Genomic DNA, 26,011 nt, shown 5'->3' on the forward strand with positions numbered 1-26,011 from the left:
TGACCATAAATGAATAGAATCGATGCATAGTTTTGAACTAAGACTAAATAGGTGGGTAATTTTGGCTAATAGTTGAGCAGCGCAGAGTTCGAGCCACGGAATACTTAGAACTTTTAGTGGAGCTACTTTCGTCTTGGCTAACTGGAGTGACACGCTAACTTGATCTCCTTGAACCATACGAGTGTACAAGACGGCAGCGTAAGCTGATTTTGAGGCATCAGCATAACCATGTAACTCAATCGAATTAACTTGCGGATTGAAACTATTCCATCTAGGTATGCTAATGTTATTCAGTTCTAGAATTTGTGACAACCAAGGTAACCATTTATCCGTTATTTCCTTTGGAGCTGGAGAGTCCCAATCTATTTTGACTAACCATAACAATTGTAAAAGAATTTTGGCATACACGATTACTGGAGAGAGCCAACCAAGGGGGTCGTAGAAACGAGCTATGTAAGAGAGTATAGATCTTTTGGACCATTTATCTTGAACAGGAGGATCGTGTACACGGTAACGAAAAAGGTCTTCTAACGGAAACCAAACTATACCTAGCACCTGAACCGATGAATCTACTTCACTCAAGGAAACCGAAGGCGAGTCGGCTAACAATAGAGTGGACACTCCGTGTAAAAGCTTCAAATTATTAGCAGACCACTTATGTAGCGAGAAACCACCAAGAGTAGTAACCTTTATCACTTGGTCTCTTTTGTCTAGAGCCTCCTTCAAAGTATGACCTCCCGAGAGGACGTCATCCATGTAGATTTCGTTACTTAACACCGAAGAAGCCATTGGGTATTCCTCACTATAGTCTATAGCTAACTGTTTCAAGACTCGAGACGCTAAAAAGGGTGAACAAGCTAAACCGTAAGTAACGGTTTTTAACGTGTAAATCTGCATAGTCTCTGAAGACTGAAACCGCCAGCAAATGCACTGAAATTTCCTATCTGATTCATTTATCCAGATCTGGCGGAACATTTTCTCAATATCTGAAGTAAATGCGAATTCGTAATTTCGCCAAGAAGAAATAAGCTCAGGAAGACAAGGTAACAGATTAGGGCCTGCATGAAGCAATTCGTTAAGTGAAGTACCTCCAGGAGTCTTGGCAGAGCCATTGAAGACCGTTCGAAGTTTAGTGGTGGTGCTCGATATCTTAATAACACCGTGATGCGGCATGAACCAACACTCTTTGACTAAAGCATCATCCAGTGTAGACATGTGATCTAGATCTCGATATTCCTGCATAAAATTTATGTACAAAGTAGATAAGTCGGGATATCGATGAAATCTACGTTCTAAATTAGCCATCATTGACAACGATAAAAACCTAGAATCCTCGCGAGACTTTTGATAACTGTTAGGATCAACTCTGAAGGGTAATCTGACCACATAGCGACCAGATTCATCTCGGTAGTGCGTGTGCGCGAAGTAGTCTTCGCAAGCTCGCTCATCGGCGGTGAGCTTCTGAGTAGGACTGCTAGAGAGCTCTTCTACTTCCCAAAAGCGCTGAAGCAGCGGTAACAACTGAGACTCATCGTAACAGTGAAGCGAGAATTGAGAACTAGAAGAAGGCTTAGCAGAACCAATAGAGCCAGACAGAATCCAACCAAGTAGAGTACGCGACGCTATGGGCTCATTGGTATTACCCTTTCTAAGGCCTTCTTCTACAATTTGAGCATGAACTGCAGCTCCAAAACTGATATCAATTTTATCTGAACTTGTATATTGAGGATCGGCTAATTCAAGATCGTCTAAATAGTGTAAATTTGATTTAAATCGACTAGCAGGAGGCTGATATGACGAAACCTGTGGCAATACTTTCGCTTCGACTAACAACTGGAATTTCGAGGGGAACCTAGGTCGAACATTAAAACTAACTATACCTTTAGCAACTCCAACTAAAGCACCACCTGTTCCCGAGATGGGAATACTCGAGTGTTGACGCTTTAGCCTTAGAATATCACAGAGCGAATCAGTTATGATAGAACACTGCGAGCATTGATCTATAAGAGCTCTAACTAACAAACGTACACCAGTAGGTCCAGTGACGTAAACTCGAGCAGTAGCCAGTAATACACCAAGACCACGAGAAACAGACGAATCAGTATGATGAGAAGTCTGCTCAGAGTCACTACCTTTAGAGTAATTGGCTTTGCTAGAATTTAAGTGAGTATCATGAGGCTCTTGACTCTGAACAGGCTTTGGAATATGTAAGAGGGTATGATGCCTTCTCTTACAATTAAGACAACTATACTTGGACTTGCAATCCTTCAACTGATGATGACCTAGACAATTAAAACACAATCTATCTTTGACTACTAACTCCTTTCGAGCATCAACCTCCATTCTTTTGAAACGTTCACACTTAGAAAGAGTATGATCACCTTTACACTCTGAACATACCAGGACATTCTTAACTACTCCCTGACTATCAGCTGAATCGGAAACATTGGACTGATGAGAGACAGAAGCAGATGCCTTCGGGACAGGTTTCGAAAGTGGTGGCTTAGGGTTTGAACTAACTGTTTCACACGATTCAAGAGTTATGATTTGTGAAGAGATAAATTCCCGTAGTTGGATTAGAGTGGGTGGTTGAGTGCTACTACCTAGGAATTTACTCCAATCTTTATTGGTTGTGATGTCAAACTTACTAACTGTTAGAGCAATATAGAGATCCCCTGTGCCTAAATCACGGCCTAATGCATTTAATGAATCGATTGTGCTAATCATCTCCTTACTAATGCGTTTCAACTCTAAACAGGAGTCCGACTTCATGGGTTTACAAGTTATCAAACGATTTAAGTAATTAGTTACAAGGCGACGCTGACTATCATAATAATCAAGTAGAGTTTGCCAAGCTAATGGATATTGATCCTCTGCCAAAGGAACAGATTTAATTATATCGAAAGCGTCACCACTCAAATGAACTCGCAGCTGATGGTACTTGATAATGTTGTCGATATCAATTTTTCTATGCACAAGAGAGCGAAATGTATCACGGAAATTTTCCCATTCGGAATATTTTCCTGTAAACTTCGGTAGCTCTATACGCGTCAAGTAAGATGCTAGTAGGCTGAGCACCGGGTGTTGGTAATGGGGCTGGCGGTAATGGATCTTGAGCACTAGCTCTCCTAATAAACTCTAAAAAGTCCCCTTTTACCGAATAATATAAGTCATCTGCCTTATCCGGTAACTCAGTAGAAAAATACAAATGATTTTCATCTAACGTAGTAAGCGACATTATCTGATCATGGATTTCGCCAAAACGCGCTATGCACTTATCTAGTGCTTCAAGGCATGCTTCAGCCCTTCCTCTGGTCATTTTTTCGGAACCGGATTTTTTAAAGTTCTCATAATAACTGCCAATTTTATTAAATATCTTAGTTTGAATTTGGTACAAGGCTTCCATCTTTACTTCCCTACTTAAATGACCAGAGAAACAGCAAAACTACGTAGATAATTTGAGATTTGACTTTAACTCGATTGTTACGGAAAGCAACTTAACCTAGAACTGTCATGCGTCTTATCTAGGAATTTAAAATTAACTTAGTGTCTCTAATTTCAATTATGCTGCGGCAGCAAAATGCAGTGACACATGCAGCGTCGTCTTCCGGGCCTGCAGACGAGCAGGCAACGTAGCAGTGGCGTTGTCCTTGTGGGCCTGCTGAGGCAGCAGGCAACGCAGCAGCGTCGTGGCGGCAGCGACGTCGTCGGCAGGGCGTGCAGGGGGACGAGCACGCAGCACGTAGTAGTGTGGACGACGTTGAGGGGCCGGCAGAAGCAGGCGGTCACGTAGCACGTGGCGGCAACGACGTCGTCGACAGGGCGGGCAGGGGGACGAGCACGCAGCACGTAGTAGTGTGGACGACGTTGAGGGGCCCGCAGAAGCAGGCGGTCACGTAGCACGTGGCGGCAGCGACGTCGTCGGCAGGGCGTGCAGGGGGGCGAGCACGACGCACGTAGTAGCGTGGACGACGTTGAGGGGCCGGCAGAAGCAGGCGGTCACGTAGCACGTGGCGGCAGCGACGTCGTCGACAGGGCGGGCAGGGGGGCGAGCACGACAAAGTCGCTGAGATCAAGAAGTGCCTGCACAGACAGAGAGAAATAAGCCTTGCCCTTACTACTTACTTTTTTTTTTTTTTTAACAAGGCCAGCCCGGTGTTGCCCTGCCGTCCGTCCTTCCGTCGAGCTCGAAGTACTCAAAAAGGGGGGGGGGGCGTCTTTCTCTTTTAGCGAGAAGAGACGGTGCACACTGAACTTTAACTGCTGGCGCAAAATGGCCGAAGGCTTTGTGCGAGCCGCGCGCAATGTTTGTGTGCGTGAGAGAACAACACCTACGAAAAAAAAGAAGAGAGAAGTCGAGCGCGGCAATCAAGATGGCTGTATTTCTTATAGCCGCGTGCTTAATGGCGATACGCGTTCTCGTTCACTTCACACTCACTCGCGTCAGGTCCCTATTCGGGCGCCAAATGTTTTGTGTTGAGGTTTGAATCTGAGGGATTCTCGAATATTTTGTCGTAAGGTTAACACACAAGAATTGGAAACGCTGAATTAATGGAAATAATCAATTTATTATAAAACTTCCTATTTATTTTACACTTTTAACATCCTAAATTCTATCAGGCTTACGACTAATATACTAAGCCATATAAATTTACTTAATGCCTGAACGCTGAGTGAGTTTATAGAGAGAATCAGACTGTTGTAATAGAACGAAAACTCCAACGAAACGATAGAACGCTCGCTGGAATACAATAAGATAGTTACAATTCACAAAACGAGACACTAGATTGACTATAGAGATCTCGCTTGAGGTGCGCGGGGGGCTCGACGGTCAGAAGCGGACTGACAAGCGCGCGTTGTCTCTCGACGAGAGAGCCGCAGCTCTCTTTACAGGCAAGTCTAATTGGTCAGAGAGACACGATGAGTTGGACTCTCATTGGCGCATATTGATGTCAGCTCAACCTGTAAATACTAAGCATTAAGCGCGCCTATATTTAAACTCAATACCGAACAGTTAGAATGTTGAAATGTTATTCTTGAGGTGGAAGACTATAACAACATTATTGGCATATGGCAGAATTATGCAGTTTCCTTTCTTTGCTCGTAGTTTATTACTTGCACCCATCTTTTTGACTTTGGTAGTTTAAAATTTTTTAAACTATTTGTTTGTTAATTTACAATAGTTACAATATGATTTTTTAATGTATCTGTTGTAAAATACATTTATTTTTAATATTTTAAGAAAATATATTGGATTTCTGCATTTACTTTTTTTAAGATTAGAAAACATTGAGAAATAACATTAGAAAACAATATTTTACAAAAATTTTTAACAATTCATAAAAGTATTTAAGATAAGAAAGATAATTAAAAAAAAAAATAAAGACACTTCATGAGACTCCAAAGAGGTTTGGAAGTACCATTGAAAGGAGCAAGGTAAAAGAAGTCTCCCTGCCCGTGCAGTTTGCCCCTCTACCACGCATCTCTTCCTGCCACCGACAAACTGAATATTTTACTAACGTTTGACGTTGGCATTATTTGACATCTACTATAACATGCCTAAAAATTTGGCTCACTGAATTGATGAAAAAAAATTAACAAGTTGGTAGATTTTTTGCAATATATTTGGTTACGGAAAGAGTTTTCTTTTCTAGTTTTTTTTTCAGTTTTTTTTTTCAAAATGAATCAAGTAATTTTCGTTAGCCTCTTTTAAAGCCAGCCTTACACCACGAAGAGAGTTCTACAGCGACTGTAACAAATAATAGTCGGACGGGGCAAGGTCTGAGCTGTACTGTAAATGCATTTAAATTTTCGAGCCAAGCTCTTTTAATTTTTGCCAAGTCATTAGAGGCATATGTGGTCTAGCGTTGTCGAGATGGAAGACAGCGTCTTTTCGATGAATCTATTCTGACCGTTTTTTTTTTATTGCCTGCTGCAATCGCACAAGTTGTTGACAGTAGAGAAACAAATTAATTGTTTGAAAGGTTTTAGCAGCTCATGATAAACAATTCCTTTCTAGTTCCACTAAACACTGAGTATCACCTTCCTCAGCGTCAATACAGGTTTAGCAACCGTCCGTGAAGCTTCTTCTGACTTTGACTACGATCTTTTGCACACGGGAGTGCCATACATAATCCAATTTTTATCACTCGTAATCATTCGTTTCAAAAATTGCTTGAGTTCATTTCGTCTGAGTAACAATTCACAAATGGATACTCCGTCCATTAAATTTTTTTCTGTTAATTCATGTAGAACCAAAGTATCGAGCTTTTTTTGTATCCAGTATCCTATGTAAATGCTTCAAAACTGTTTTGTGGTCCATTTTTAGTTCCAGAGCTATGTCACAAGATAAAATATGTCGATCCATCATGATTATTAGGAATTTCATGAACTTTTTGTACCATTGGCCGACCAGAGCAAGGTTTATCTCTAACATTCAAATTTTCAGAACGAAAACGAGCAAAAAAATTCTGACAATGGCGTTCACTTAAGCAGTTAACACTATAAACACTACACAATTTTCTATAAGCCTCCACTGCATTTTTTCCTTTTCGGAAGAAAAAAAGCAGAATACGACGAAAATGATCTTTTTGAATCTCCATTTTTAAAGTGCAATAACTTTTGTCTAAGTACATAAATAGCGCTACATTTTATTTACAATGTTCTATTGGCCGTTACCTTTTAAATACCTTATAATATGGCTTTATTAAATAAGTATTACTAGCAATATGCGACTTTAACACGATCTATTGTAAATATCGAAATTACTTTTTTCCCAACCCAACATATGCATTTTTTGTTATAATTTTTGTACTTGTGAGCGTCACAATTAAGGTTACATCCTATAAGAGCCTATTTTAAATACGTAATTTTTGTTTGTATAATTATTTTGAAAAAGACCTATAACAAATACTGAAAAAATTCATACAAGTTCTACGTATTAGAGATCTGACTATCTAGAAAATTAAATATCTTTGCGATCTCTACATTTTATTATTACTCCCAAACCACTTTGAGTTTTTTCTAAATGAGACCAAAATTATTGTAAAAGAATACATGTAAGATAAAGCTTGATTTCTTTATGCTACAAAGTCTTTCTTCAAGCTCTTTATGGTACAAAGTCTAAAAAACGAAATCTTTTTTTTACGTCTCAGGTCAATAATATAATTTAAAAAAATGTAACGAAACTGTATTAAAGTCGATTGTTTTGAGTAACTTGTATCGATGAAAATTGAAGATATCTTATCAGTACAGAGCTTTTTTTTTAAATTTTTTTAGTTCATGTTAGTTTGGTTTATTTGAGTGAAAAACCAACTACCCAGGTTACCATAAGCAAAAGAGTGACACCGATGACATATTAAAGTGACAGTAAAATGCTAAATAATGAAAGAAAGGAATAGGATCACAGTATTAAAAGCAAGAATGTTAATCTAACTTGAGTTTCAATTTTAGAAGATACATATTACTTGTACACATGTACTTCTATAAGTTACAGAAAACAGCTCTGGTAAAGTAATTACTAGTACAATCGCACAATATTAATGTAAATAAACGCAATATGACTATTAAAAAAAAGTCAGTTTCAGCTCACTGACTGAAAATTATTTATTTCAGCTAATAAAACTTATAAAGACACGCATCTCTACTAATACATCTCCACTAATAAATCACACATATCTACTAATTTATCTCTCCAGCCATTATTTTAGGTGATTTTTTTTTTTACTTGATTACTGCGACAGCATACCGGACAAATCTATCAATATCTTTGAGCAGCACATGTATGTCTGCATGTCAGAAACTACTGTACGTCCATCCATTTCTTAAATGTTTAACCTGGATAAATCATCGAAGACTGGGCCGACCTCGACTACTCTATCGACATACTACAGACTTTAAACTGACGACTTAGTGCGTAATCATTGGGAAAATTGAGAAAATACTAATATTATAAATTTTTATCAAGGAATTTTTTTCTTCAAGTAAAGTTTCACTAAAACCAGGAATTCTTTAAAGACATTTTTTTTGGGTCATTTTAATTATCGCTGAAGGAGATAAGTTATTTTTAGTTAGAAAGCTGAAACTTACCCTGCTGAAAAATCTTAGCTGAGACTGGGCCTAAAATTATCTGAGACCTCAACTGAGATTTTACTTAAGATCTCAGCTAAGATTTTTCAGAAGAGTACTTTTTTAAACGGTCATAATGTTCAAGTACTTGGATATTGTAATACCTTTGTAATAATGTTTACTTCACTATGGCTGACTTTTACAGCGTACAGAAGTTATATAACTTTTACAACTAAAACTTAAGGTACGTAACATCCTTACTTCTAACCTTTAACCCTTGTCTTTAGCCCTCGTGATTTTTAAAGGGATTCAGATTTTTGGTCACAACTAGTCAGAGAAAAAAAAACATTTAAATCCACGAGTAGTCATGGCATCGGAGCCAAAAAAATCGGGAAAAGTGGTGGTCCATTATAAAAATACGATATCCAGCTCAAAATTTAATGAAAAATACGTAAAATAACACCCTTAATCGTATACTTTAACGGAGATACGCGTCGTTGTTTTTTATCAAAAAATAACTTGGAAATTGGTTTTTTATTCAATTTTTATTAAATATCTCAGAAAGTTTTGGTTTTGGAGCAAAAGGTTAAATAAAAAAGTTGTTGATCTAATAATTTTACGGGAGAACTAAATATTTAAAAAATTAGGAAAAAGTCTAATTACCAAATTTAAAAACGGTGACCTATTGTAAAATTGTTAAAAGAAAAAATTTCGATTGTGTATTAACTGTGTCACAAGCATAGAATCGACATCTTACTTTTTAGAATCAGTGAGTAATAACATTATCTTTACTACCTTAAAAATTAGATTTTTCAGTTAAACAAACAAAAAAGTAAGTAATAAAAATCGCAAATACAAAGCTGTATTTTCTCTAATTTAAAACTTAGACAAAAACAACTTACTACAAATGCTCTACAGATACTTTTCATTTTTTACGGATTCCGGCTGTTAAATTTGATTTTTTGACTTTGTACCTACACGATCTTTTTACTAAACATTTATTGTACCATACAAAATTTTTTCCTATCCATTTAGTTAATCCTTATGCATGTAATAACTCATTAAAATAGTTAACAATATGTGTAAACCATGGCACTTTAGAAGCTACAGTCTACGGTGTGCCACGTGTGCGCAGTAGGTCTAAAAGTGCTTCACCAGAGCCTTTCGGTGTTGTGTCTGGATTCTTAGTTGCACATTCAATTACTCCAATAACAAGTATCGTTGAACGGTGCAGCGAAATCAATTTCTATGTAATGATTTTTTAGCTTTACGATAGTGCTAGTTATTTTTAAGTTTGTTTAGTATTTCTCACTTTAAAAAGCGTTTGTTCTAACATGATTCATGTAATGCCAAAACAACGTGCATATTTCGATATATTTGAGTTGTTTGTAGCTAAAAATGTCGTTATCGTATTTGTACGACGTTTCACTTAATTGTAAAACTCGGCTAAATAATATTTGATGACATTTTAAAACTACAACATTAGATTAGTCGACTGTTTAGCGTCTTCTTCAGAACATACTAAATGTAAATTTACTTGTAAACACTATTTTTTAGACTCCCTGTATAGTTTTATGTAGAGTACTGCTCTCACATCGATTTATTCAAGTATAAAATCTTGTACCGAAGTATTGTAGCCTGCACAACTACTAATATTGTTTTGAAATGCTTTGACTTTGTGTTTATTCAAATGAATAAAATACGCATTAGGAGTAGCTAGCATCTATTTACACAAACAGTTTTAAACACCCATCAATGAAACATTTTATTCCTTTTTTTCATTACTTTAGTGTTTGCCATATGACACCAAGCTTGTATAACTAGGTTAAAGGGTAACATAGGTTAAAGGAGGTTCATTAATCCTTTGCTAAGCGATGTCAAGCTTCAAAAAAAGTAGCTCGAAAAGCACTTTAGCAGAGCCTTTCGGAGTTATGCCTGAATTGTTAATTGCATTTTTGATTACTCCAATAACAAGTGTCATTGAACAGTGCAGCAAAATCCATTTCTATGTAATTTTTCTTTAGCTTAACGGTGGTGCTAGGCATTTTTACGTTTCTTTAGTATTACTTACTCTAAACAGCGTTTTTTCAAATATATTTTATGTATTGTCAAAACAACTTGCATATTTTGATTGATTATGGATGTATATGGATTATACACAAAAATAGTAATAACTAAAGATTGTACTTTGTTTATTTCAATACAAAATTGTACGAACATATTCTTTATTACTGTTGTATACAAAAAATAGTTCTCTAATGGCAATCGTGTAATTATATCTCAATTTTTTACGCCCATTTCGTTGTTGCTTTGGGCATCACTATGACGATTTTTATCTTCACTCAAGTGATTGCAATAAGTATCTTTGCACGCAAATCTTTTAATGATTATTTTTGTTGCTGTCTCAAGTATCTTTTCTAAGCTATTGTCAACTTTATTATCTTACAATTTTCCTTTAATATCCGTACGGATCTTTTCCTCGCATTTTCAGCACAATGATGAGCACGGAACCCAAATTTTTCTACACGAACATGTCTTGCTGCGACATCCTTCAGTGCAACTACAAAAAAAAAGTTTTTAAAAATTTTGCGGAAAGAGCACTTATTGTCATTACTATTAAAAATAAACAAGGTACTGTATTTTTCCAAACAAAGTCTTTAGTTTTTATAGTGTTGTTCCTAGTTCGCAATCTTACTCGTGAATAAGCATAAAAACAATGCTGAGATTTTGCTGATTCAGTCGATGGTAGAGCAGATAAGTTAATTAAATTCCGGAGTGACAATTTAGAGAAAAGTTTATGTCGTGTGCTATCAAGGGAATTTATTGTATTTTTACCATCATAAACTGCACATACATACTTAAGTCCTACTTGTATTGAGATCAAATGACATATCGCTTCATCATGGTATTCCATTCCAGCTCTTTCTGAAGCTTGACATCATCTAGCAAAGGCTTAATGAATCTCGTTTTACCTTTGTTACAAAAGCTTGATATCGTATAGCAACCACTGAAGCAATAAATAAAAGTAATATAATATTTAATTGATGAGAGTTTTAGACTGTTTGTGTAAATATTATACTTGCTACTCTCAATGCATATTATATTCAAATGAATAAGCACGTGAAGGAAAGGTATTTTAAAATCAGATATTAGTAGTTGTGAAGATCCCGGTTCTTCGGTACCAGATTTTATACTTGAATATATTAATGCGAGAGCAATACTCTACATAAAATTATATAGAGCATGCAGTGGCTCTATCGCATCGGCTAGGTTGCGGGTCGGCTCGTGGAAGACCGAGGATTCATTCCTGGCTAGTGCAAGAAAGTACCTCTGTTAATTTTCGCACATGCTTTTTCACCCTGCAATGTTCCTTGAAAAGGAGACGGGGCCCAATTTGTTAAACAAGTAATCCTTTTGTAAAATCGTTAGATGAATAATTTTTGTATTCAACATTTTGCTTTAAAACCAGAATCTCCCGAGATAAATAATAAAAACTGAAAAAAGCTGATTTCCAAGGTATTTTGCAATAACAAAAAATGATGCATATCTCTATCGATGTAGATGAAGGCGTTATTTTACGTATTTTTCATCACATTTTGAGCTACATATCGTACTATTGTAAAGGACCACCACCCTCTAATTCTTTGGCACCCTGACCAAACAGAGAAAGCGGTGTACGAGATATACGTCTCTCTAACTTTAATTCGTACATTCAGGTGTCAGGTCCTTGGAATAATAATATAATTTTTGAAATAAAATTAAACTCTCGTGACGTTAAATACATACCTTTTCTCACCCTTTAATTAATATAATTTCATTTACACCTGGGAAACAGTCAAAAACAGTCTTTACAATACATATGTGATAACCAGCGGATCCCCCATTTCGACTTCACCCAAGACTGACTAAATGGAACACCGTAGTGTGTTGACATGAAATGTGAAACGTTTTCAGTTAAAAATTTTAGATTGATTCCTGAAACTTCTCAAAACAAAAATCGTCTTATTAATAGCATATTTGTTCAAAATCCATACAATTTATTTAGTCAAATAATAAGATGTAAAAAGTAAAAGAATCATAATGACGCTGAAAAATACCATGCGTTTTTTATGCCATAAAATAATCGTTAGTGCTGCTGCTTCAATCTCGATAACTATTCTGCGTCAGTTTCTTGAAGCCTAAAATTATATACATTAGATGCATTTGAAGTTTTCTTTCCAATTCGCCCTCTTGCAATTTTCGTGAGCCCTAAAGATTGTTTTTTGTCAACTTTGTTAAGTTATCTTATACTTGTTGGCAAGATAGTTTGACGTCCAATGGCCCTAAAAAGGATCGATGAGCTTTTGAAGTTAACTCTTTCTTGACTGAAGTTTCCAGCAAACGTGATTACTTCTATACCTCAGGGCAATATCCTCTGATCTGTTATTGAAGCACCACACTGATCAAGAGGACAACTATAACGTTCAAAGCGTTGGAGCTCGTTGTAGGACTCTTTTTGAACATTTTCTGGTGTTATCCCAGAGACGTTGTTTTCCAACGCACCTTTTTTTTGCAGAGCCCAGTAGTTCTAGAAGTCTAAGGTGAGGAGATTGGTTCGTGATGCTTGCCCGTTGGAGACTGTCCCGTTTGCTCAAGCTTATTTTTCCGTTATAGCTGTTAGGTTCTCCCAGAGCAGATCATACAGAGGATTGGTGATTCCTGATGGAATGCTTAGAGTCAAGAGGGTATTGTAGTGTCGTCGGTCATCAGGGTTCTCAGCCTTGCGACGAAGAACTCCGCTCGTGACTTCAGCCACCAAATGACTGACTTGGTTTAATAGTGGCCAGCTTTACATAGTCTTTTAGTCGACGAATTATTTCTAGAAATGGTAGTAAAAATGTATTTGTTGGTAATGTAGTTTAAACTTAGGGGCCCTTAAAAAAACCGATGAGATTGATGGTTAAGTAGAGAACGTAAATACTTATAATAGCCCTGAAAAAAGCCACTGGTTAAATTTCCAGTTATTCCTCATTATTATTCTCGATCATGGAGAGCCAGCGGTAGGTAGCTTGACGCTTATCCTTGGAGTCTCTGTGTACAAAGACCGTACTGGAGGTAGGTACGTCGCCGACCAAGGAATATCTCGTCTTTATTTTTTTTGGGGTGTTATTTTTTCAGTAAAGCTTGATTCATGCAGTGTCAAGTATGGGTGGTTGCGATGGAAGCAAAAAATTCTAACCTCTAAATTGTCGGTGAATTGAACTGGATATTTCAAAAAGTTTGTAACTTCGTTTTTTTCAATACTGACGATTTAAAAATGTTTAACCACAGAAAATAGTAAATATTTGTTTAATCTGTGTTTTTAAGTTATTTAAATAATTTCAAATATATTATTGGTAATTGTACAACAAACGTAAGAAACATTGTTTCAACAAAAGTTAGAAATATTAAAAATTCATTCAAAATTCAACAGGATTTCTCCAACTTGACTTTTTTTAGATTATGAACCGTATTCGTTGAATGATAAATAATAAATGTGACTGAAATATTTCAACTATTTTAGTTTGTTATTGTAGTCTAAGAAATATTATGTTTATGAATGTATGAAATAATTTTTATTCCTGATAACTTACAGGATTTTGTAATTTTTCTGTATTATATGAAATAACTAAAGCCATAATAGGTTTAACTCACGTTTTTTTGAAATATAATTTATTTTCATGTGTATTTACATGTAGACCCATTACAATTCTACGTTACGATAAATGAAGGATTGAAGGAAATAGGTTCGTAACTGTTTATAGTAAGAAAAAGTTATAAGCATTGAACGATTCTAAAAATTACTTTTTCCACTGTGTTTACTTGTACGTTTTTTAAGAACTTTTAAATCTACCGGATAATATAGTATCAGCTATTATTCTTCATCACAATTACTATACACTGCATCTTCTTCATCCTCGTTTTTGTTACTTTCTGATCTCAAGAGCATTTGATTATCATAAAAAAGTAAGTACAAAAAAAATCAATTCACTTCAATAAGCAAAACAATTATTACTGCTATCAGGTAGCTCATCTATAAAGATACGTCGCATAAATGATGTTAATGACTCCAATAACAGCGGGTAGGACGAAATGCGATAAATACTGACACCAAAGGCTGTTGCTGTTAAAAACTGTAATTTATTCCCTTGACGACGTTTCTCTCCTCTTTGGGAAGAAGCCTTTTCAAGTCCTAAGTATAAGTAATAAATATACAATGCGAGTAATTACAAGAGGTATCACTAATATAGTCATCACATCTGAGTAAACGAGTACAGAAACATGTAAGGAATATGTTTAAAATATTTATAAAATAACAATATAGAAAACTTACAAATACGTTTTTCTGTTTGAAAAATCAAACACGTCTATACCCAACGAGGGCACTACGTCAGATGATTAACAATACATGAAGTTTGATAATACAGAGTATATAGGACGGAACAAGATATAGTCAAACATTACAGAGTATATGGGACGAAACAAAACACGCGAAAATATGATTTACAAAGAGCTACATAGTTTGTTTAAGGAATGAAGCTATTATTTTATTTTAGTAGTAAATGGATGTATCTTTTAAAAACTTTATTTAAATTATCACAGTCTAAAATTCTATTAATATTGTCTGTCTTTTCAATAAAAACCATTTCAGACAGTAATCTTTTATAATAGTTTTGTTCCTTGTCAACAATTTTAATTTCATTTTCATTAAAATTAAAAGAGTGCCCTGTGTCAAGCTGGTGCTGGTATAAAGCTGACTTCTCGTGTTTGTGTTTTACATCACTTGCATGCTCATTTATTCTAATGCCAAGTCTCCTAAGAGTCTGGTCAATATAACAGTAGAGACAGTCAGAGCAATCTATTTTATAAACAACATTCGGAGTATCAAGCTTTTTTTTGTACATACCTAGTCACTTACACAATATTACAAGATCTATTGAACAGTTATATTTCCACAGCAATTTTCAAAAATCTTAAGTATTGCTCGTAACGTCTGACATTAGAAAAAAGATCTTACAACTCGAAATAAATTATCTATACGTACATAAAAATTTTGTTTCTAATCAACTAGACTATTTTAAAAGAAAATTATTAAATTATATTGATTCCGAGCTCTTTACATTAATAGATAAATATTTTTTTCATAAAATTAACATTAAAATAAAAAAGTTAGAATATGATTTGAATAAAAAATTGACCAAGTTATATGTTGATACACACTACGTTTACATAGATTTTAATCGAAGGTTTTTAGAAAAAGAGAACAGACAAAATAATCCAAATAAGATTGTTTACGAAAAATTTAATATAAAGCTGTCTGATGGTAATGCTATAAAAAATAACTGGATAAAAATGTCACTGATATCAATATTCCCTCAGGTGTTATTAACATTCTTTAACTAGGAAAACAGTTTAATTTTTGTATAGATATTGATAATAAGTACTCTATAGAAACCTTTAAAGCTCTTAATAATAAATTTTGTAGTGATATAATTAAAGACAATGTTCGAAATATAGTACACAATAACAAAAATAGCAATAAGAATAAAAAGTTGAGCGAAATTGGTCGTTTATTAAAAATAAATATAAATAACACCTATAAGTTTTTCAAAGAAAACAAAGATTTGTTAGTATTGAGTGCAGATAAAGGTGGTGCCCGTGTCATTATTACCAAAAATATGCATATCAACAATGTTGAAGAGTGTCTTTCGGACCAAGTATTATACCAAGAAGTCCAAAAAAATCCAATTAAAAAATTAGAAAAGAATACTGACAATTTGTTAAAGTACTTAAATGAGCAAAATATATTTAACACTTTAAAACCTATGTTTAGTACGGTTTCGGGCAAGACTAATTTATCCAGATGTTATGGTCTTATAAAATTACATAAGATTAATCATCCGTTTAGAATAATTTTATCGGCAGTCGGCTCACCAGTTTATACTTTATCTGAGGTCTTCTCAGATTTTTTAATAAAAAATCTACCAAGCTCTAAATATAATTTGAAAAATAGTTTGCAGTTCAAAGATTCTCTCAATAATTTTATCGTCCCTTTTGGATATACTTTTATTAGTTTAGATGTCACTGCCCTTTTTAATAATGTATGTTTTGATGCAGTAAAAACAGCTATAGAAAAATTTTGGCACCATTTACATGATAAGATTAACTTATCATTATCAGATTTTTTGAAAGTCATAGAATTCATTATGAATAGTAATTATTTCCAATTCAATAATAAGTTTTATTTGCAAAGGATGGGGTCTGCTATGGGCAGTCCCATCAGTCCTGTCCTTGCAGATTTAGTTATGAGAGATCTTGAGACTGCTTGTCTTAATTTGTGTCGGTTTAATGTTCCTGTGTATTTTCGCTATGTTGACGATATTTTACTGTGTGTTCCCGTTGATCAGATTGATTATGTTTCGAATGTTTTTAATAACCTTGGTGGATTTTGAAAGTTCACAATTGAGAAGTCTGAGAACAATATTATTAATTTCTTAGATTTGACTGTGGTGGTAAATAACGATTTTTCTATTTCAACCAACTGGTACCGAAAAAACACCCATTCTGGTTCTTATCTTAATTATTACTCACATTGTCCAATTTCACAGAAAAAATCTATAGTTACTCATTTGGTAGAAAAAAATTTCAAACTTTCTTCACCTCAATATTTTTCTAACAATTTTAAATACATTTTTACAGTATTATTAGCAAAAAATTACCATCCACAGTTTACCGAACGTTGTATCAAAAAAAGATTATGTTTGTTAAGATCTGGACCAAATATTAATAATAAAAATAATATCAAAGATCCTGTTGAAGTAATTGGCTCATTGGTTTTGCCCTTCAACCGTAAGTTGGATTATAGGTTAAAGAAGTTCTGTGCTAAACATTTTATCAAAGTTATTTTTGAAGAGTGATAACCAATTGCCTTTTAATAATATGTTCGGCAAGGATCCAATAAAAAAGCTTGATATTCCGAATGTTGTTTATAAAATAGATTGCTCTGACTGTATCTACTGTTATATTGACCAGACTCTTAGGAGACTTGGCATTAGAATAAATGAGCATGCAAGTGATGTAAAACACAAACGTGAGAAGTCACAGGGCACTCTTTTAATTTTAATGAAAATGAAATTAAAATTGTCGACAAGGAACAAAACTATTATAAAAGATTACTGTCTGAAATGGTTTTTATTGAAAAGACAGACAATATTAATAGAATTTTAGACTGTGATAATTTAAATAAAGTTTTTAAAAGATACATCCATTTACTACTAAAATAAAATAATAGCTTCATTCCTTAAACAAACTATGTAGCTCTTTGTAAATCATATTTTCGCGTGTTTTGTTTCGTCCCATATACTCTGTAATGTTTGACTATATCTTGTTCCGTCCTATATACTCTGTATTATCAAACTTCATGTATTGTTAATCATCTGACGTAGTGCCCTCGTTGGGTATAGACGTGTTTGATTTTTCAAACAGAAAAACGTATTTGTAAGTTTTCTATATTGTTATTTTATAAATATTTTAAACATATTCCTTACATGTTTCTGTACTCGTTTACTCAGATGTGATGACTATATTAGTGATACCTCTTGTAATTACTCGCATTGTATATTTGTTACTTATACTTAGGACTTGAAAAGGCTCCTTCCCAAAGAGGAGAGAAACGTCGTCAAGGGAATAAATTACAGTTTTTAACAGTAACAGCCATTGGTGTCAGTATTTATTGAAGATACGTCGCATTTTCTTTACGTAAAACTTCCAGAAAAAAAAGATCCAAAAAAAATTTTAAATATATAAATATATAAAATAACATATTTACCTTTATAAAAGAATAAAGGTATGTTTAGCAGTTACTAGCATGTGTTTATATTTACACGAGTCAGTCAGTCTGTGAACTGGTATACTCAACACAGAGGTGGCAAGATACTATCCAGATGTCTACTGCACATATACCTTCATGAAAAGGTGTAACTTGTGAGACAAGTACGCTTTGCACTATTCTTATGTTTGCTAGTGACTGGTGGAGAATACATTGTATTGATATCTACAAAGAAATGAACTTGAACGATACCAAAGTACAACTCTAATATAGCCTATGCAGCAATATCCGATAAGATACTCAGTGATAGCGAAAATTAAAAAGTGCTACAACCAAATCATTTATTTCAAAGCTATTTAGCTAAGCAACCATGTACTTCAAGCGGCTAAAGCCCAAATGGCTATAAGTTAATGACCGAAAAAACAGCAACTTAACAAATTCAAATATTTAATTATAAATAATTAATAAATCCCGGCCTCTTGAGATCATGTCGAATTCCCGTGAAAATCCCAAAATAATCTGCCATTTTCATATGATTTCGTGTGGTCAAAAAAAATATACATTCGAAATCATTCGTAACATGATATTTTAGTTTCTAAATCTACTCCGTAAAAGTTTAAGATTAAAATTAATCTTTATATAATTATCTGCTTCATCAAAACAGAAGCATTAACGCATGATCTTGACCCTTTCATCAAGTACTGGTTTGACGAGAATAATTAAAAACTAAATAAAATCTGATCAGATTTTAAGTCTTCTACATCCATTTATAATAAATTTCAGTGAAATTTATTTTAATCTTGTCATTTATATAAGAAAAGAGTGCGATCTTTCATTTTTGATTTAAAATATGCACAGTAATTTTAATTACTAAAAATGAAATAATTTAAATTAAGATTCGATGGGTAAGAAAACTAATACTTTTGATGTAAATTTATTGGAAATAATATTAAAAGATGTTATTTAAGTAAATAATGTAAGTCACTAGGTACTACTTTTTTGTAATATAAATAATTTATTTGAATAAAAAAGTGCTGGTGAAATAGCGAATTGGGTTACTAGGTATTATTTAATAATAATACAAATAATTCAAATAAGAAAAGTGCAGATACTGATGCCCCTCAGGTATGATAATATTATTATTAGTCTGTTGCGAATAAGACAGATGGCTGACCATGATCGTTTGATTTAGCAATGAAACCATCATACATTCAATTTTGTCTCAGTATCACCTATTGATTCCTAGTATGAGATGTTGGCCACTTTGGATATGTTATTTTTGTTATGTGTCACCAAAATTGTTTTAAGTACACCAAAACCCCTTCGTAAATTCGTTTTCATAAAAATGACATGTACTTACCCATTTGATGTCAGCCATTATGAATCCACCATTTGAATTTTGAAAGTCTGGCACCATACTTGTTATAAATTACGAAGAAAGCCTTTTTGTAAACTCGTTTCTATGAAAAAATTTTTTTTCCAAAATGTCGTCCACCATTTTAAATACGCCATGTTAAATTTTTATAAGCTGCCGTCAACTAACTCAAAAATTTATTTGGAAACCTATATCAATTTTTTTTGTAGCTTAGCAACCTTGAATAGTCATTTACAAAAAATGTAAACTACTAATTTTATAAAAATTTCAAGTTTACCGATAGTTTAGAGGTTAGGTTATATTTTTCATGCATCGAGACTATTTTTCTCAAGAACTACGCTTGACAAACTTTAAATTAAAAAAAAGTTATGAAAATTGGTTTATCTATACAGGAGATATTTTATTTTGTAAAAAATTTCTCGATCCGGAAGACTGTGTGCCGTTGAAACGACCACTGAGAAGGAGGCCGTTGTGGCTGCCGGAACTCATCAGGGTTGCTTTTTCTGGTTTGCTATCGTGGCAAAATCTGCTCTGGTAGCCCTGAAAACTCTCTGAAACCCCTAAATGATAGAGCAGGTTGTGCTCTCGCTAGATACGTCTTCTGCTACTTATTTAGCCGGAGACGTTAGTATTTAGAACACTGTTTTATTAGGGGCACTCATCAATCTTGGTGGTTCGGAATGGAGTTCGACGCAAGTTGCTTGTCCATTAGAGAACAGAATTGACGGTATCCGGTATGCATGACTCTCAGGTCTATGCTTTATGCACTGCCGATGATCGACTGTGGTATTCGGTAATTTGCCCGAGAATTTAATAACCAGATTTACTTAATTCTATTGCAGATAACCCCGATTTAACTTCTACACCACCTAGCAGATACTAAGCTAAAGTGAAAAGCTAGCGTATTCTTACAAAACTTTAAGCTTATTTTTTGCTACTGTTAATAAGTTTTCAAGATAAAGAACCATACTTAAACCATCTGGGACGTGTTAAGAATCAGTACGCAAACTTTCAGCAAGATCGGTTGAGTAGTTTTCGCTGTTAGCGATTACAACGGTTTCAGTGATTTTGCTATATATATTAGTAAAATTCTAATCTTGGGTACGAATATTAATTGTAATAATGTTAACTATATTCAAACAAAAATTACATACAAAAAAGACTTGAAAGTCTAGGTTGCCAGAAGTAACCATGTGAGAAAACTACTTTTGTATAATGTCTAATGTTTTTCACAGGTTCTAAACACCACATTACAAAGCTGATCATGTTTTATTTTAATTGATAGCTAACATAGTCATGAATAATTATTTCAACTATTTCTGATATACAGAAATCATGTTAATCTTTGAATTCTGTTTAATATCAAGACAAGTGGACTGTATGAACATAATTAATAGGGGAGAGGAAACGGGCAAATAACCTAAACTCAATGACTAACTGAATAAAATTTAATGTATCAACAACTATAATAACAAGACTAAGCATATGAGTCTGAACTAAGTGTACAGCAGCTTGCTCGTACACTACCCAAGCACAGTGTCGCCAAGAGAGATGCGCTCTCAAGACGAGCCATATGCAGACTGATTATGTCATATGGTCAAGAGGGCTTGGCTGCGTACAGAGCAGCGAAAAGTTTACAAAAGGTACGTTGACATGTAGAGTATTTGTACGGGTGAACTTGAACTGATACGCAAAGTAGTGAAAGCTATAGTTTACATGAATTTAAAGAATAACAGAACAGCAGGTATCTAGTTGAATAAGCAGAAAAATATGAAAATACGTAATATGAAAGCTTAGGTTTAGTAAAAGTATTTATAGTTTATGTTTTCACATTGACTAAGACCTAAATGCAGGTTCAATCTCGAAAAAATTATATTCTTTAGATGATGTCCATTAGACACAATTCTTCATTAGACTATTTTTTTTGGTTATGAAGATGTTCAAAAAAACTCCTTGTTTAAAACAGTGAAATGCCATGGCTACATGGTACTTTAAGGCTCTTTTAAAAAACATTTAAGCATACTGGAAAAAGAATACAAAATTTTATTTATCGTATAAAAATACCTACGCCAGAATGTTTCGGTTTTTTGAGGTAGTGTAACATAAACCCAAAAAATCGTGATTTTTATCAATTTTCATCCCATACCTGATTTTTATTGACAGATGCTTTTTAATTTGGTATTACTTAATTCAAAACAAAAAAACCGTATTGTTTTCTGAATTTTAGCTCATACCTAATTTTTAATTAAAAATACACGTCTATATCTCTGGGATCTTATTTTCTGCATTAAAATATTCACTTAAAATTTATAGAATTTTCTCATGCTGTCAAACATACTTTAAAACCTTTTATTTCCCTGATGTGATTTGGTCTCCTGTTTACATGCAATCAGAAAGTGAGGGAAAGTATGCATTCAACGTCACGATAGTTTGATTTTATTTCAAAAATTATTTTATTATTCCAAGAGCCTGATACCTAAATGTAAGAATTAAAGTTAGAGATACGTATATCTCGTACTTCTCTTTGAATCTCTAGTCAAGGTGCCAGAGAATAAGAGAGAGAGGGTCATGTCCTTTACAACAGTCCGATGTGTAGCTCAAAATTTAAAGAAAATAAAATAACGCCCTTAATCATCTACTTCGCCAGAGATACACGCCATTGTTTATTATTGCAAAATACCTTAGAAATCAGCTCTTTTTAGTTGTTATTAATATCTCGAAAAGTTTTAGTTTTAGATCAAAATGTTAAACACACAAGTTGTTTTCCTGATGATTTTAAGCAAGGATTAAGTGTTGAAAAAAGTAAAAATTTTTTTTCATTTTTGACTTTCAACTTTGCTCAAGGAATTTTTTTTTTTTTAATAATAAATAATAAGTCACGAAAATTAAATTTGTGATCCAGCAAAGCTTAGTTTGATTTAAAGTATTAAACAAATTTTTAGTTCATCATTTTTACAGGTATTAGTAGTTATGCAACGTTTATACTGTATAGTATTCAGTAATCATACAAATAAATACAACATCAAAAAGATGCAAACAACTCAACAGTGTGTAATTATGGTTGACTAGTGGCCCCCCGTCTCGGCTTCGCCCGAGATTTACTAAATGGAACACTGTAGTGTGTTGACTTGTAATGTAAAACGTTTTCAGTTAGAAATTTTACATCTGTTCCTGACACTTTTCCAAACAAAAATTTTCTTATTATAAACATATTTGTTCGAAATCCATGCAGCTTATTTGATCCAGTAAAAAACCGTAAAAACTAAAAAAAAAATAATTATGCTGAAAAATACCACGCATTCCTTATGCCATAAAATAATCGGTAGCCTTAAAAGGCCGTTGATTTGCAGTTCCTCCCATATAATTTACGAAAAGGTCTATTTTTTAAAGCTGTTGAAATTGAAAACTCCAAAAAAATATGTATCAAAAAAAAATTTTATTCTCTTATCTCAACACTTGTATACCAGAGCAACAAAGTCTTGAAGCCTCATCTCTATATTTTTTATCGCCACAAAAATACAAATACATTTTCTACTAATATAAAAATCTGAAAGATTTAAGAGGTTACTGGAAGGGTTCACTGAACAGCTGATCTTTCACGTGATGGATTTTTTTTTGTTGATTTTGACGCTGCCGTTCCAATCTCGATAAATTTTCTGCGTCAGTTTCTTGACGGCTAAAATTGTATTCATTAGATACATTTGAAGTTTTCCTTCCAATTCACCCACTTGCGACTTTTGGCATGCTTCAGACTTTTTGACCCGTAGAGGCTGTTTTCTATTAATTTTGTTTAGTTCTAATATATTTTTTGACAAGGTAATTCGACGTCTGATGGCCCTAAAAAAGACCGGTAAGCTTCTTAAGTGAACTCTTTCTCCACTGAACTTAACAGCAATTGTGACTGCCTGGATATCTTAGGGTGATCTTGTCTGGCATGCTCTCAGAGCCCTAGACTGATAGGGATAAAAATTACAAAGTCTAAAGATTTGGAGCTAGTTGTAGAGATCTTTCTCATCGTCTCCTGGTATAACGTCGAAGACGTTGGTGTCTAAAGCACCTTCCTTTTTTGCAGGCTCAGTTGTCTTGGTTATCTAAGATGGGGAGATTGGTTCACGATGCTTACCCGTCTGAGACTGTCCCGTTGGCTCAAGTTTTTTTCCCCTTCACAGCAGTTAGGTTATCCCAGCGCAGACTTTGGAGAGGATCGGTGATTCCAGGGTGAATGCTTAGAGTCGAGAGGGTAACATAGGGTCACCGGTCACTGGAGTTCCCAGCCTTGCGAAGAACAACTCCGCTCGTGACGATTGCCAGAGAATGACTGACTTGATTTAATAGTGGCCGTCTTTAGTGAATATAGTCTTTTGGTCGACGAATCGTTTCCGGAAATGGTGGTAAAAATTTATTTGTTGGCAAGGTAGTTTAAATTTAGGTGACACTTAAAAGAACCAATGAGATTAATGGTTAAGTAGGGAACGTAAATACTTATAATGACCCTGAAAAGGGCCAATGGTGAAACTTCCAGCTATTCCTTATTATTATTTTTAATGATAAAGAGCCGGCTGCAGGTAGCTTGACTCTTATCCTCGAAGTCTCTGTGTACGGAGACCGTGATGGAGGAAAGTACACCATTGACTATAGAATATCTCGTCTTTCGGTCGTTCTCCAGATAACCAACTGCTTATCGTCAGTCGGTAAAGTGGGTGTAGAGAATACCTTCTCTACGTGGGTATGCCGTTGGAACGACTATTGAGAAGGAAGCCGTTGCGGCTGCCCATGCTCTTCAGGGCTGTCTTCCCTGGCTTGCATTCGTAGTAAAAAATTCTCTAACAGACCAGGCTGGATGGTGAAACGGCTACATAACTCTGAAGTGTTGGAGCAAGTTGTGCTCTGGCTAGACACGTCTCCTGGTATACCACCAGAGGCGTTATCAGTTTGAATAACTTTTTATTGGTGGCACTCGTCAATCCTGAAGGTTCAGGATGGAAGTAGACCTAGGTCACTTGTCCGTTGGAGAAGAGAGTCGTCGGTAACTGGGGTACCCAGATGCACGACTATCAACTACATTCGCGATGCAGCTCCATGAACTGCTGGTAGACGACTATAGAAATCTATAGAAATTTTTAAGTTTTGGTACGCTCTAACCTATTATAACTACACTTATTTAATTCTGTTGCAGTTAGCTCCGATTTTATATCGATGCCACCTAGCGGATCCTACTGAACTAAAGTGAAAAGCTAGTGTCTTTTTGCAAAACTTTAAGCTTATTTATAGCTATTGTTATTAAATTTTTCAAGATAAAAACTATGATAAAACCATTTAGGAAGTCTCCAGAATCGGTATGCAAATTTTCAGCAAAATCGGTTCAGTAGTTTTCGCGGTTGGCAATTACAGCGGTTTTAGCGACTTTGCTCTATATATTAGTAAGATGACACAAAGTGCTAGATCTTATGATTAAAAAAAATTATTTGGCAATCACAGCTATCGAATGCATAGAGCAGTCCTCTAAAGAAAGATCTTTTGTTATTAATTTTAATTGGAAATTAAAATTTTAGTGTTATTTAAATGCTTATTTTAGACTTAATTATCAGAAAATTCAAACTGTATATTATATCTTAATGAACACATATGTTTTTAATTAAATTATAGATATAATTTTCATTTAACTTGGATATTTAATTTATAAATATTAGTTGATAAAATATATTATTGATACAGTACTTTAATGAAAATTAATTCCAGGGTTTTTTTCTTTACCCAGAAGGTCTTTGAGCTTAGGTCAATGCGGAACAGTATTAGGGCAGATATAGGTAGGGATTAGCGGATCTGATGCACCAAGCAGGGATCGCCGGCCATACTAGCGAGCAGTGGTCTCTGAAACATGGGGCTTCTCCGGGGATGCTAAATAGCCTGGATCCGATGCTTCGGCAGAGAGCGCCGGCTTAACCGACGAGGAGTCCTGAAATATGGAGTCTCCTTTGGAGAAAAGCTACACAATGGCGAGTGGACCCAATGCACCATTGGTGCAGAGAGTGTCAGCTAAACTGCCAAGGTGTTCCACCGCAGATACTCGCACGCACTGTGCTCATAGATTCAGGTAGGATGTGAGGAAAAAGGTTTGTAAATGGGAGTTGGGAATACACCCCCACACAAAGGTGGTGAGTGGGTGGCCCCTGCAACTAGGCCAGTAGGCTGTAGTGGTAACCCGGAAAAAAAAAAAAAAAAAGTACGCTTTCAGACTTTTGTGAGGGTAGAGTTTCCAGAAAAAGTGGAAATTGTTTTACTATTAATATTTTTTCTGATCTTTAGTTATAATTAAGTATAATTTAAGTTCTTCTATAAGCTCCACATGTTTATGTCATAAAAATTATGGTAAACTGTGAAAGATATTTTTTTTTACACTCCAAAACTATGTGAGAATATTTTTTTATTTTACAAAAGACTGCAGGTGCACTTGATATAAAAAATAGATTAATAAGCGTAGAAAAAACTGCTGAAGATTCTACTTCCTCATAAGTATGAGGAGGACAGACGAGACTCTCAAGTTTAAATTGCACTAGCTTGCTATTGCACGAAGGATACAACTACATTAAGTAAGAGTAAGAGTCAGATATATTGACATTCAAATTATTAGCAGAAATTTCTATTAAGCCGACAGTCTTTCTTCAATCAATTTTTATCAGTTAATAACATTACAGTTAGTTCTGCAGAAAATAATGATAATA

At 34.5% G+C, this 26,011-nt stretch overlaps 1 protein-coding gene across 1 annotated transcript in view; it reads right to left on the reverse strand.

Annotated features, from left to right (window-relative positions):
• Window positions 1–26,011, reverse strand: part of LOC106644347 (uncharacterized) — a 258,083-nt gene that overhangs the window by 123,030 nt on the left and 109,042 nt on the right. The window lies entirely within an intron of this gene.

The sequence above is a fragment of the Copidosoma floridanum genome, unplaced genomic scaffold, assembly GCF_036245765.1.
Source record: "Copidosoma floridanum isolate Cflo_tuat_1 unplaced genomic scaffold, Cflo_Japanese_pri ptg000008l, whole genome shotgun sequence".
Taxonomy (NCBI): domain Eukaryota; kingdom Metazoa; phylum Arthropoda; class Insecta; order Hymenoptera; family Encyrtidae; genus Copidosoma; species Copidosoma floridanum.